The 16017-nt window shown below is 34.8% G+C and overlaps 1 protein-coding gene across 1 annotated transcript in view; it reads right to left on the bottom strand.

The window, feature by feature from the left end:
* The window catches only part of Xirp2 (xin actin binding repeat containing 2), a 73964-nt gene that overhangs the window by 50967 nt on the left and 6980 nt on the right, over positions 1 to 16017 (bottom strand). The gene's annotated exons all lie outside the window — the stretch shown is intronic.

The following is a 16017-nucleotide window of genomic DNA, read 5'->3' as shown; positions in this document are numbered from 1 at the left end:
ATATGTCTAAATACTTCTTAAGGTGAAAAGTGTAGGGAAATGCTTAGAGAATATAATTATAAGGACCCTCATGTTTACCTGATTCTACAAGGTTATTTAGTTATGTATGCCAAGACTGGTTTTGAGACTAGATATCCTTGTTCACATTAGAGCTCCTTGTTATGTTATCATCTCCTTTTGGTTTACTATTTAGTTTATGTGATTTTTATTCCAAAATCATTTCAAGAGCTCTTTCTTGGGCCAATCAGTGATGGGCAAGGAGTATACACACACACATTTGTGTGTGTGTGTGTGTGTGTGTGTGTGTGTGTGTGTGTGTCTGTGTGTGTGTATATTCATGTACTGTATATATTCTCATCCATCCATGTTCCTGCCTTTCACTGTTGTGAACAGTAGTGCCTGATATTCATGGGGTAGGACTTTTCAGCATACTTTATCTTTTGGATTGGTTTGATACAATCACTGTGAACCAAAGTCCAAACAACAGATAGTAGAAAGCCAGATCACTCCCTGCTTCTCCTCAAACCTCAGCCCCACGCTGAACCTTCTTAGTGGATTGTTTGCCTTTTTTATCAATATCTTCAAAGTTCACATATATAATGATAGTTGAGAACAACTTTTGTGGCTCAGAAAAAATTCAAAATTATTTTCATCTTGTTTCATAGAGATTTCTCATTCAAATAATCATTTTCACATACTTTAATTAAAATTATAACACTTATTTGGAATGTTATCCAAAATGAAAAATATAAATGTGAATGTTATTATTGCATAATAGTGATAAATTCTCAGAAATAAGTATTAGCTAGCTTTGAGATTCACCTTTTATCCACATTTCCTATCCATACAAAAGCCCACTATTTCAATTGATCCTGGTAAAATGAGAGTCCCACAAATCTCTAGGAGGCTTCTACAGGCTAAAGAAAAGATATTTATATATTTCCATGTGGATTATCCACCTACCCAGCTAATTTTATATTCAACTGTACTATTTTTACTTTATCATGAATGAACTCTATATAGTTTTGATTGAATACATCCCCTAAAGTTTTTATACATTAATAATCAAATTTTATTTTGTATACTGTTTAGAAGTGTTCATTTATTTATATTGATGGATACTCATCCTATTTATTTTTGCTACAATTTGCACATAGTATTTATTTTTCAAATACTAAATTCTTATCAAATTTCAAGGTATTGGAAATACCGAAGGTTATGGTTCAAGAAATCAGTGGCTTCAGCATTAAAATATTTGGATCCATAACTCAGACATTTTAGTTTGGTCATAAAGAAAAAGACTCAACATTTTAATGTGTCCTCCCAACATTTTATTTTTATTTTTATTTTTCTCACTTTTCCCCCAGTCGTTAACTCCAGACTCTTACAGGGCCACCCAGTTTAAAAAAAAAAAAAATAACCTGTGCTAATGAGCTGTATCCATATTGTTTTCTAACCTTCTAAATCAATGTGTGTCTGTTTCTTCCTGGGGAAACAAGGCTATGATTCCGGTTTAGTTTACTCTAAGGGAGTTCACCCACATCCTCCTAACTTGGTGCAGATAATACCTGATGTAAATGTTTGGGTTGACAGGATAGCCCTTCCCTTAGGGATTCTGGGAAAGAAGACGGCAACATGAAGGATCCAACCTTATAATGCCCATTTTAAAAATTGTGGGTGAATTTGAGTTTGAGGAGCACTATCAAATGAGTTTAGAATGTTTTTATTTTAAAGAGAAAGGACACAGGAGAACGAATGAGTATGCTTGCTGTCATGCAAAACCTATGGCAACATAAGGAAGGGTGAAATCAGTGTGCAAACATAAGAGAAGAGAAAAAGCTAAAAAACTCAAGTGCTCCGTGGAAAGGAAAAGAGGAAAAATAAATTTTTCAGGTGATTATTTTGTTTGAAAGCATTATAAATATTAATATTGTGCAATGATGCAAGTTCCCTGTCTCTTGAGTTTGCAAGTAATTCATTGTACATATAAGTAAAAAAAAAAAAAAAATCCAATGACATTCAGTAGACTCCACTAAATTTCCAGTTAAGAGCGTGGCTGTGTGTCATGGTTTACACCTAGACATCTCCCTAGAGGCTCCTACTCATTTATACGTGGGGCTTTGGGGAAGCAACTGAATCATGATTGTGATACTCATCAGAAGATTAGTTCACTAATGTGTTTATGGCTAAGTAACTGGGAAGGCCGGTTAGAGGAGCTGGGTCACTGGGGGCCTGGCTTGGAGGTATCATTCTCTCTCTCTCTCTCTCTCTCTCTCTCTCTCTCTCTCTCTCTCAATCTCTCTCTCAGCTTCCGGCTGTCATGCTTCGAGCTCCCTCTTCTCTGCATCCACCTTCCTTGGAGCCAGCCAATTATGGCCTGAAACCTCTACAAACTGGGAGCCCAGATAAAATTCTCTTCCTCACAGTTGTGTGTCTGGTCAGTATTTGTTTTACCCATTAGAAAGTCACTCATTCACTGTTTAGAATCGATCACCCACCAAGTACAGAATGAGTTTATGTATTTTTTGTTTTACAAACATAATTGGCAGGTCATTAAAAATAGTCTTTGTGAAATAAAATATATCCTGTGAAGTAGAAGTAGCATATAGGTAAGTAATTTGTAAGAAAATGAAATACTAAAAACTACAAGATGTTATCGTTACAATAGTTAGATATGAAAGATAGAAATTTCTTTTATAAAAATTCTGAAATTCTTTTATTTTTAATTCTAAAAATTCTTTAAAAGGTATTTATTGATAGTTCTACAAAAGAGGTTTATTTGAGAAACTTATACAATCTTAAGAAAACATTTAGTATGCATAAGATTTGGAAATTCTTGTAGAGAAAGATTTATGTTATAATTTTTTAAAACATAAGTACTTGTGTAATGCAAATAAATCCAACTTATTATCACTACTGTCATTCTCCTTCTTCTTAGTTTAGTAATACTAAATATTAGTATTTCAATACAAAGGGTTAAATCAGGGAGTGTTAAACTGTATACCATGGCTTTGTATTTTGGTTTTGTTTGTTTAAAATTTGGAAACAGTTTCTCTGAGCTGCCCAGGCTGGCCTCAGACATGCCATCCTCCTGTTTCATTTTCCACAGCTGCTGAAATCACAGGCTGTTGCCACCACACCACATCTGTGTCATTATTATGTTTTAAAATCACAAAACACCACGTGACTAGAATTCTACCTTCCAAGCCTCAACCTAAAATTCTTTCTACTATTAAAAAAAAATCCTAAATCAATCAATGAATAATATTTTCCCAGGCACATACATTGGCTGCATGAATTTTACTTTCTATGGAGAGTACATGTTCAAACCACTTTCCAAAAGCACAAGGGTACAATATTTATAAGCAGAATCATTGTCCTTTTTTGAAAATTTTTCACACATCTGCAATCAGTCATAGAAGTGGCTGTATAGTTACTCTTCTGTGTTTCCTTGGAAGTGATGCAATAATAACTCCTCGATGTCAAAGACAAAATAAAGAATAGTCAGTGTAGCTAACATACCCTGGAATTTTCTAATTTTATAACATCTGTTATTTATAAGAGAATTGGTAACAAACACAGACTGATATCACAAGATATTTCAGAAGGGTCACTGCTGCATAACATATGAATCATGCTAAACATTTCCTTCAGGAAGTTTCAAATTTGGAATTCAGCAGCTTATAAAGATGATATGTTCATACAACATTAAGAAATGACAAGTCTATTCTTATATCTCATAAACAACTATCTAAAATTCTGAAATGAGTTATAAGCGTGGCCCTAAGAGCTTCACAGTGTAACAGTTTGGTAATAAATGTCATCAGCTTGATAGAGAGACTATATTTCTCAAAAATAATGTCAGAATAAGAAAAATGTCAGGCAGAAGATTTCTAAAGTGCAAGGATCACAAAACCAACTACTTTGTCACTAGCTTATTTCTAAAGCCAGAAACAGATTTCATCTTTCATCTGAAGAGTCTTGGTAAGCTGCTAAGTTGCCCAGGACTGAATTGTCTGTCCTCCTGCATCAGCCTCCCAGTGTGCTGGGCATTTGGTCCTAAGCCACCTCTCCCAGCTACTTTTAAAACATGTTAGTATTTTTTATTATTTTCTGAACATGAAAGACATATTTCCACAGTGTAGCTATGAATAAACCTATTTTAGAAAGACAATTTCATAATAATGTAATTGATGTCATTGTTTGAAAAATAAATATTAAATATGAGTTGCTTTAGAGCTATCTTACTCTAGCATTGTTTAAAGATTTTTGGAATCGTCATATTCTTTTATCTTTTTTGCCTAATGTGGATTATGCAAAAGTCTGTAAAATAAAGTAAAAAATACTTTGAACTTTTTTCTAGTACTACTTGTTAGTGCCTGGGTTGGGTTAGTCACGTCTGGTTTTCTGCTGGCTGAGGTAGAATGTCGAGAGTCACAAGGAACGAGAAAAGAACTAAAAAATTAAAAGTATTAAAGTATTTAGGAGAATTAAAATGCACATTGAAGATAAGTAGAAAAATATATGCTACAGAAAGAAAATCAGGAGCATTAGCAAGAATATGAAAGAAGATGGCGAAAGTGGAAAGCTGCAAAATCTAAACAAAAATCATTGCAGTATGCAATTCAGGAAATAGGAAGAACAAATAAGGTATAATAGAAGAATTACACTGTTGAAAATGAAATTTAGACTGAAACCATTTTCCATAACTCAGAATAAAGTTAAACACACCAATGTGCTGGCAAATACTTGTCAACATCTAAATTTAAGGAAAAGATAAATGTTCCAATAATGCAGACATGAAGAGTTTCTAGATAAACATCATTCAGATGTTTTTATAATGTTCCTTTCCAACACTGAAAGCTGAAGGGAACTCCAGAACCAGTATGAGTTACTGAAATTTTAGGATTGTGAAGCAAGGTTTTGTATGAATCTGAGTTGACAACCATGTGAAAGGCAACAAAAAGTCAAACACAGGCCATATAAAAAACAGCAACAAAGAAAAACAAAGCCTCAAAAACTATAATACTTTAATATATGGCACACACCAGGCAAGTATGTTTTTATTGTCCAAGTAGCCACCGAACAGACTTCATACTGAAAGAGGAAGATAAGTAAGTTCAACCGTATTTTATGGGCAAGAAATAAACCTAAAGTAAAATAGAACTTAAACAAATATTGAGCAAAGAATTACCAGGCAAATATAAATGAAGAAAGGTTATTATGACTAAGTCTATTCAGGCAAAGTATGCATATAAACGAATTACAGTTACTGAGATAGGCGACCATTCTATTGTTATCGTCCTACTACAAAGCCATAACAATTATAGACTACTATATGCTGATTAGTATAGTTTAGAGACATAAAAAAGCCATCAGAAATACAAAAGAGAAATTTACAGGTGAGGAACTGTAAGACATCTTCCATCTTTAGCAGATGAAATCGTAAACTTAAATTATTTGAATTGTATAATGAATAAAGTTTAAAATAATTATTCATTAATCTTCTTTATCCTTAGATTACACAAAGCAAAAGGGACCTTCATTATCCTCCAGAGCCTCAGTCTACAGAGTGAAAGAGAGAGAGAGAGACAAACAGAGAGATAGAGAGACAGAGAGAGACAGAAAGAGAGAGAGAGAGACAGAGAGACAGAGACAGAGGCAACGAGACAGACAGAAAGAGAAAGAGAGAGGGAGACAGAGACAGAGTCAAAGAGACAGAGAGAGAGAGAGAGAGAGAGAGAGAGAGAGAGAGAGAGAGAGAGAGAGACATAGAGAGAAGTTTAGTGTGATATTTTCCTGGTTTGTACCAGACGAGTTGGGAACCTTGGGGAGGACCTAGTATATCTGGAGTGTCAATGGGATGGTGTCCAGGAAAGCATCCCAAGAAGAGGAAATTCTGCACTGAATCGTAGGGTTGAGTTAGTAACATGAATCTATGTGAGAGCGAAAGATGCAGAAATCATGAAACTATAGCATCACCAAGAAACTGTGTGGGGTAAACTGGGTAATGATTTTGAGGAAAATTTTAAGAAATCCTAGCCTCACAGAAAACAGCAAATGAAATACCATTTAGGCTAAAATTGATATATTTTATAAAGTTATGAAAGTCTTCAGAGAAATGTAAGTAGTTCACAAAATGATTTTAGATGGATTTTCTGAATTAAAACACTCAAAATAAATGATCTTATGTGGGCAATAGTATGTAAGTGTTAATTATTAATAGGGACAATTCAGAAAAATGCTAATATTTTTAGATGTGAATAAAGAACTTGCAAAATCATTCACAAGTAAAAAAAATAATAAATACATATAAAGGACATTCTATGTATCAGGCAGGTATTAGTCCGTTTCATGACCTTAACCACACTAGAGACAGAGATTGTTTGTACTTTTATCTCCATTTTATAGATTTATACATAGGAAATAGAGGTGTGGAAGGTTATACAGTGTGGTCCAGGTAGGTGGCTGATGTGCTTCTCAGGAGGAAGGGAAGCCAAGTTTTCATACTCCAAGGGCTTACAGCTTAACTTCAGTTCTATCTTGTTTCTTAAGAGGCACAAGTGTCCAAAACACGGCCTTCCCCGTGTGCAGTAACTGGTGAAGGTTAAGTTCAAACAAGAAAATGATGCCTTTTTCTGTTGCAAATAGATCAAAATATTTATATAATAAAATATTTCAAAAATTCCTATATGCTGATCTAGCATATACACCCGACTCACAAGTATTTATGAAGTTTAATAGCAACTTAAACTGATTAGTAAGAAAAAAATCCTAGAATATAATTTAATATTTTCTTTGCAATTTGCTAAGATCTATCAAGAATCTTTATGTATTCCCCCCCACCCCCCCGGGATCGAGTGAAATGCACCAGGGTTGCAGCGATCCTAGATATCATCTGTGAGAAGACCCGGGTGCTTGCAGGGACACAGTAGTGGCCGTGCTATTTTATTCTGGATGTGTTATAAAGAAGTCAACTGTTTATTACTTGGAAAATTGATTTAGAACTGAGTTGGGAGAGTGATAAACTGAATTCTATCAAAACTAAAAATATGACCTATAACCAGAGTTGGATTTGCGCACAGGCTCTCATACCAATAGATGTATCATAAGCTCAGAGCCATTAGCAGGAGTAAAATTTTCTATAATTCTGAATATTTGCATATCCCTTGACTAATAAGAAAATTCATGTCTTTTAAACATTCAAAATGCTGCTGCCAAATAAAATTTGTAATCAACTTGAGTTTTAAATATTTTTATCCTATTTGAGTGTTATAAAATTGAGATATAGAAGGAGAATAAAATGAAAGAGTAAGTGTAGAGCACAGTCCTGCACTGACTCACAGATTTAAAAAAAAAAAAATAAAAACAGGAGGAAGGGCAAAGGAATAAAACAAATGAGAGAATGTGCCATGCTAGCATAAAAGCTATCTTGTGGCATCCTTCCAGAAAGAGCAGAAATCCTTTCTTAAACTAATCTCTTTGTTATCCTATTCCCTTGTTCCTTCTCTGTAATCCATCCGTTCTGATTACTGTGCTGTGCTTTTTTCATTAACAAATGCATGTATCTCGTGGTGATGAAAAAGATTAGCTTTCTTCCCTACTGACTCTTCCCTAACCACCATTCTCCTTGTTCACCACTTACTGAGAGAGATCATTTATAGCTAGCGTCTTCTCATAGAAAGAAGAGCAGATGGAGCACTGTGGAAGACAAGTTTTAGTTATCCCATATATGCTTACATCCCGCTCCCCAAAGCCTATTGTATATTACCTTACATGGTAAAGAGGTTTTGAGGATGTGAGGAGGTTAAGGATCTTGAGATGGGAAAATTACTCTGGATTCTCCAGAAGTGGGTCAGTATAATTATAAAGGTCTTAATAAGAGAAAGAAGGAGGAAGGAGAGCAAGAGAGTGAGAGAGGAGATGTGAGGACAGTAATTAGGAGAGAGGGTCGAGGAGAAATACTGCTGGTTTTAAAGGTGGAAGGAAGCAATACTGGTGATCAGCTCCAGAAGCTGGAAATCCAAAGGAAGCAGATTTTCCTGAACACTTCTGGAAATACTTAAACTGATTTTGGTGCAATGAAACTCCTTGTGAATTTTGGACCCCTAGTACCATCATTTAAATTCATGCTTATGTAACATTCTGTTATGATAAGTTGCCAACTCACCAGTAGGAAACTAATGTAACCATTAACCTGTAGGTATACATAAATCTGTCCCAGGCGGAAATCACTACCTACTAGATTTTTCTTAAAGTATATTTCACTTCCAACTTTTTTCCAAATTACACTCTTGTATGTAAATCAACTATAGTTTGTTAGAGGCATCTTTGAAATTACTTGTCATGCACTGAAGAAACTCACATATATATGCATATATATCTATATATACATATATAGATATATATATGACTCTAGTGTCTATCTAGATTCTAATCCCCATAAGTAACAGAATTGTTATTCCTAGTAGTAATAACTTCTTGTTCTGTAGAATTGTTAACAAGTTTTGCAACTCAGCTCACAGAAAGTACTTCTGGTAGTAAAACAGTTATGAATAGAATTTAATAAAAACTTTGACAATAATTAGTATAAAAATTTTGCTAGGTTGGACCTATTTGAACATTTAATCACATAAGGATTAGACATTTTAAAATTAATTGCTTAGCTTGAGATTTGGCCAGTTAAAATCGATAATTGAATAAAGTAATTTGTTTAATCAAAATGGTCAAATTAATTAGTATCATTAAATATTTGTAGATGATGCATATTTTTACAGGATAAATCTTTTGTTGGCCACTTCTTTAGCACAATCAGACATATGTAACCATCTGTTAATGAGACTCTGTTACAAGTTAATCATTTTACATGTAATATACCATTAATTCTCTTAACGACCATATCTGGCATGTGATTTATTCCCATTTACTAGTTAAGAAACAATGATTACAACAGAATTAAATTTTAAAAAATGGCAAAGCCTGCTGGCTTGGAAGGTAAACTTGCATACATGTTTATTGAACTCCACCCAATCTCTTTAAGTAAACATAGTTGCTCTAAAATATAACACTAATTTCTAAGTAAATTTTTAATTAAAGTTATGAATTTAAGCCTTTCTGCTTTCTAAATAGCTACACATAGATACTTCCTAAATATTTATATCAATGTCATCTAGAGATAAATCAAAGGAAAACTACATGCTAAACTTCTGTAGATTTAAATGGTTCCTTTTCATTCTTATAAACTTGAGATTAGAATTAGAAATAAAAGTAAATTATTCAGTTATATATATAATCTTTGAACCTTATAGACATCGAATATGAAAAGGGATTTTGGTACATATCCAAGTGAACAGAGAAAGGAAAAACTTTAGTCATACATTCTTTTAACAAACATCTATTTTCCATATCCTGCTCACCAATCACATTGCTGAGCGCTGGGGACAGATTAATCACCCTTATATTTAGTCATGAGCCACTTGAAAGGAGAAGAAAAGAAAAACACTAGAGATTGTTCAGAAATATGGTCTTAAGAAATGTTGATCTAACTTTCTTTCTAAAACCAGAAATAAAACAGTCTATATCATCTCAGTGTTCATTTCTGGATAAAACAAGTTTCCAGATGGCTGGTCCTTCTGACGAAACTGGCATGTCTGAAGAAGCTCCCAATGCACCCTCCTTATTGTGGGTGGCAAGCACTACACATTCCCACCATTGTCCCAAACCCCATTTATTTGCATTGGGATGAAAACAGATTAAAATGAATGAAGTCCAAACAGATGGAAAGGATTGAATATCACTTATAGTCTCAGGGGAGCTGAATTTCTCTTGCAGTCCCCTGTACCCCAGAAACAAGCAGCTCACTTTGCTTTGCCCTCCACTTTGAAAATTACATTTATAATTGTGCTAAATGACACTCACAGTGCATCTGGAAGTCCCTTGTCCTCATTTCTTTCTTCTTTCACAAGCTCCTCTAGGACAGATTTGTAAGCGTATGTTGAAGAGATAGACTCACTAGGGACAAGCCATTGGCTCTGGAGCTATGTGTCTGATTTCCAGTCCCTTTCTGCCATTTAATGTTTGAATTTCACCAAGTTGCTTGCTTCTTTAAGTCTTCTTCTTTCTTTTCTATATAATGGTAATGATAATACAGAGATGTCCACTTGTTTAGTGTCAATAAAATCTTTTCAAAGTGAGACTTAGGCTTATATTCCACATAGTAAATAATGAATATTTCTGTCATCTTCCAAAATTTTAAGGAGTTTTAAAGTAGCGTTCTCCCAAATTTCAGTTGTCAGTAAATAGTGAGAACAGAATTTGAATCTGATTCATGTGAATCTAAACTCTTTCCTCCTTTAAAGAGGTTATTTCATTTCTGTTTATAAGCCAACTATCTACCATGATGACTGAAACAAAGAGAGCACAAGATATCATGAAAGAATGGATAATTCTGTGTAGGATTGGACAAGCAAGGAAACATAGACTTACTCATATGGCTACGGTATTGGAGAAAAGAATATACAACAGAAAAAAGTCACCATCAGTGGTATGTGAATTCAACATGTTGCTTCATCAGTGCTCAGTACTAGAGAATGACCTGCCAGTATTTCCCTAGTAAGCAACATGAGTTCCCCAGGAAATGTAAAGTTCATGAAAATCACCTTAGGATATCAAGCTTAGGGACAAATCTACTCTTTACTGTCCAAAGGAATCTCCATGGTTTCCTCTGCTCTACATATTTTCTATAAAACTGTAGATGTATCACTTCAAAGAGATACTCATTTTTAAAAAAAATTTCCTACGGGGTCTCTAAGAAGGGGGTTTGGCATAGTGAATTTTCCTAGACCAGCCCAGGTGATGATGACTGGTTCCCTCTCTAAGACTTTGTCATCCTTCTGACTATTACCAAAGGAATTGAGTCTTCCTTTATAACGTGTTATAATGCCGCTGTAAGTATTCTATATTGCAAAACTTAGCATTGTGGGGAAAAAAGTACCTTTAGTGAGAAAGCATTATTATATTTAGTTACTCTGAATATGGATATTCTATTTGAGTACTTTTTCTATTTATATTGAGTTCTGTCCTCTTCTTTTGAAATTGTGTCCTAGAAAATTTCAAAATCTTATCATTCCACATTATGCCTTCTCTTACTGAGCTGCCATCTTTTCTGGTATAAATTTGTCTTCCAACTTCTTTGCTCCCCTACACTTTTAAAAATTTATATTTGCTCATTCCTGTTTTTCTTACGTTTTTCTGGGATTCTCCATTTTTAAAATTCTACTTTCTGGGTGATTTCTTCTCTAGGTGACAAATGCCTGTGTAAAGAATTGCATCTTCTTTCTGTTTTCTAGGGTTAAAATGAAAAGTTGAGAAAGAGGAAGTAAATGAGCTCATCACCCCAGCCCTGGGGACAGCCACAAAGCCAATCTATGACTCACAGCGAGTGTGCCTGCCTCTTTAAGACTGCAGCACGCGGAAGCCTCTGGAATGCACAAAAATTGATCTTATTCAGGGTCAAAGCAGGTCATTGGTGGATGAATATAACCCATATAATAGCTTAAAAGTTGTCTTCTCCTTAAGAAAATTACAAATTTTCATGTCTCACATCTTTGTAAAATTCCACATGAAGCTGGTTAATATGTACCAAACTTTTTTGTTTTATTCCAAGTATGTTGTTAGTATTTAAAAGATTAAAAAAATACTATGAAATAGAGTGGAACCTTTAATAATCTGCAGCTTTGGAAAACAATTTGCTAGTATGCCCATCTTTAAGTTATCTGAGCACAGAGATAGAAAAGATAATTATTTACTGTTACTTAAATGATTTCTGTGCTCAAAGTATTCCGAATGATCACGGTCTAGATCTGTTTTTAGAGTTTTCCCAAGTTATCACTCTCTTCCTAACCTTCTCTTCTCCCCAGGATAGCATCCAAAATTTATTAGGACTAAGAATGTTAAAAGAAAGCCCAAATCATAAAACTCTAACTTTAACCAACTTAGACATAGATGTAGTGGCAAATTTTCTTGTATTAATAACATTTTTCCTTTGAACAATAGAATATATGTTAAATCATTCAATTTTACCTTAGAGAAATTTTGTCTCTGAAATTGTACAAACTTTTTAATGATCACACATAAATTCTTATTGAAAATGCTTTCTGTAAGCCTATAAACTGTGGCATACTATGATTTTTGTTGCTTTTGAATGTAATGACTGATAGACTTAGTCAAAGAAAGGAAACCACACAAATTTCAAATTTTTCTACTGAAAACTGTTTAGAAATGTTAAGTAATCATGTAGAAAAGTAAAAATGCCTCAATAATGCAATACTATTTAGTGAATAACCTATTCTGCAGGCAAATTTACTCTTTTGAAGTAGTAATATATTTGGAAATATTCTACACAAAGCCTTCAACATATTCCAAATAATTTGCCTTTAATCATTTATTTTTGGTGATGATAAAATGCTAATAGCAAATCAAAATGTTAGGAATTATCTTTGGGTATTATTTGTCTTATCAAAGCTGTATGTTTTTCTACGCTTCTAAAATAAAAGATAATTGGCATCTTGTTCAAATGTTTGTAGTGTCAACATTGCTTTCTGATTACTGTCTCCTAAATTGGAAGAGATACTGGATAATGCTGTACATACTCTAACCAAGATATTTACAATTTGGAGAAAGAATTTTTGTATATTAAAGCTATAGTAATTTTTATGTATCAAAACTTTGAGTCAATCTCATGCTTGGTTATGGTTGCTCTCTCCTGTCACTGTTAACGTGACCTAAATACCTTTTGCATACAAACATGCAGCATGTCATTGCAAAAGAAGGAGATGATGTCAGAGTTCTAATGATATGCTGGTACCAGGAACAGTCCAAAGAGTGGACTGTAATTTAATAGTCTTCCCTGCTTAGGATACAGATGGACTGCATAGTTAGTAGGTCTCATCATCCCTTAATTTATTTACAGTTATTTGTCTTATAAAATTGGCATGGGTATCCCCCCCCCCCTTTAAAACCTAATTTCGTAAGTGCATCGTAAGTGGAGGAAATCATTTTATGCTGTTTATTTAACTTGTTTTAAAAGGGGATGAAATAAAAAAAAAATCAACTTTTAAATGTTATTCAAAATGAAATCTTTTCTTTTCCACACACATTAAGATAGTAGCATCTGTGAACAACAAAGAATTTAATTAACACTTGCAAGCAAAGTTTTCCTAGACCAACGGTATTTAAACTCCAGGTGAGAAGAAAGAAGATTGCAGAGTGGGGAACAGGCAAATGCCAAAAGCAATACAAAATTATTATGACTTGGGCTTCTTTTTAAAATTCCACATGAAATTCATCATTTACAACTTTAAAGAGTTTTATCAGTCTCCTAAAATCTCTTCTTTTCTGCACCAAAAACCTTGGGTGATCACTTACTTAGTTTGATCTCCCACTACTGCCTTAGGACAACTTAAAAGGAAGTCAGATGGTAAAGTTAAACAACTTTTTCTTTCTTTGCAAAGTTATTTTAAAAATTTAGACACTTCTTTATAACTGTAGATTGTCAATCACTTGCCGGTAACTCAGCATCAGCTTTTTATCTTTAAATCCAGCAGTGCACAAAATGAAATTTATCATAAGTTCAGGAACACTCTCTTAGGTTCATCAGCTTACAGCTTGGTACACATATATCAGCACAGTCCAGAAATGGTGCATTGGCCCTCGGCGGGGGAGGGAGATATAGTTTAGCATTTGAAAGAACTATATCTATGTATTATTCCTGATGTTGAGAAGCATGTTTTCCTTAACATTTTGGTAAAACTGGTTATTAAACCTTCATTTTAATATGGAACTGAAACTTTTTTATTGTCAAGAAATAAACTGATATTTTAGACTAAAGTGACCAGCTTCAAAATTACTTAACATTTAATATGGTATATATGCAATTTGTTTCCATTGAGCATTTATGAAATAATTTTGGCTTGAAATAATATTGTAAATTCCCACACTGATCTTTTCATGGTTGCTGCTGACAGATTTTCTTACCTTCTTTTATTATCTTTGTTTAAAGAGCAGAAAACAAATTTAAAATTCTGCAAGAGAATTTATTAAGCAACACAGAGAAGTTATGTGGAAGTAGATATCAGCGCTTCCAGGAGACAACAAAAATAAATGCCTGTCTGTGAATCTGTGAGCATTCCACAATTAAACCCAGCTCATTCTCCCAAATTCTCAGCAGGGCATCACAAGAACAAGTGAAAATTAGAACTGTGCAAGAATGTTTGCTTGGAAAGTGAAACCAGTCAACTTGGGGCTGTCTGCCAAGTTTAATTTCTGCCAGAACTCTTGTTATTACATAGCTGGAGAATTCAATTAGAAAAAGGTTATAAGTAAAAAAATTCCAAATATGTTCATGTTCTCATCATATTTTACTCCAGAAGAAGAAAACTAGCCTCTTTGGTCCAGTGAGCAGAGTCCACACAGAGCACACAGGCACCAGTGCGCTTACACAGATGTACCCACACTTTTCTTTAGAGCACCGTGTCATCAGGTGCACTGGCCTCCTTGTTTTATGAGACCTCTGTAGGTTTTCAGGGTGTCCCAGTGCACTCTTGTGTGGGAAGCTGGCCAGGGAAAGCAGATGTGGTGCTCAGCCCGTTTCCACTCACTAGAAGTACAGGGCCCCGGGAAAATGTCATAAACCTCACCAAACCTGACTCTTGGCTGCCATAAGAGAAAGTATCACAGAAGGAAGAATTCAAAATGCTGGTGCTTTGCAGCATTTTCTGCATCATTGCTCATAAAACGTTGAGCCTGAGCTCGAAGTTGGCGAGTGGCTCTGATCAGGTGCAAATAACACATGTCTACTGCGGCCTGCCTTTGCACACACACACACACACACACACACACACACACACACACACACACACCTCCCGTCAGCCAGACACTTATGTTCTCAGCGCTGTACCTGCAGCATTTGTTTTTGGTCTTATGTGTACTTTCCATCAGCTCTCTTTCACCTGAGTTACACTCAATGTACGACTCTGGTAACTAAACCTTTATTTCATGTGGCCAAAACCTTTCAAATTCAGTGTGGCTGTTTTTCTTAAATTGCCCACATACTCCTGCTTATTTTCAAATTTTTCAGTAGTGTATTAAAATAGAGAACACAGTGATAATGATGAGTGTAATAAGGGGTCAATTAAAAGGGAATAAAATGATTGTTGAATATTAGCATATGTGAAAAATTAGGAAGCTTTTCTCACTTCGCAGCATACATACAAAATTAGGAAATTTTGTCTAACACATGTTTGTGCATGTGCACACATACATGCTCACACTCACAGCAGTTTGGGAATGGGAATTTAAAAAGAAAAAAGCAATCTGGGCAGTGCACACCTGTGATCCCAGCACTCAGGAGGCTGAGGCAGGAGAAACTGCCGTGAGTTTAAGGGCATCCTTGACTGCACAGTGAGGTCTAGGCCAACCTGAACTACAAAGCGCAATCTTGTCTAAAACAGGAAAAAAAAGAAAGGCAGATTTGTGTATGGTCTGAACTGGCTTTGTTGAGGCAGATTTAGAACAAAGTGTAAGAACGAGTGTGTCAGTGTGAGCTGTGCTGCTGAAGTTGGCAATAAGGGCCAGGCTGAGTGGGCATTAGGCTGGCACAGCTTCGTTAGGGTCTCAACATGACCCCTGAAATCTAGAGCAAGGAACTTCTCAGACACAGGGCTTGGACTCGGCTTTTATTGTGAAGTATATGCTCTTTCCATCGAAACTTGTCCCTCTCACTTCTAATCTTTGATATGTTTTCCTGCTTGTGGTTTAGCTTTTCCTCTTGAATCTGAAATGCTGCACCATTTTACTGCCCTTTGATTTTTTTTTTTTTTTTTTTTTTGCTTTCCTTCAGCCAGTGTGTTTTCCTTTGCCTTTTCTAGTTTATATTTCCAAGATAAGCAGTTTGATCTGCCAGGTCAAACATTCAGTACACCCCTCATGAATGAGTGTGAGTTTTCTTCCCATCTTTAC

Source organism: Cavia porcellus, unplaced genomic scaffold, assembly GCF_034190915.1.
Source record: "Cavia porcellus strain 051 isolate PalLab524CR breed Dunkin Hartley unplaced genomic scaffold, mCavPor4.1 scaffold_12, whole genome shotgun sequence".
Lineage (NCBI taxonomy): Eukaryota > Metazoa > Chordata > Mammalia > Rodentia > Caviidae > Cavia > Cavia porcellus.
This window is presented reverse-complemented; position numbering and strand designations above follow the sequence as displayed.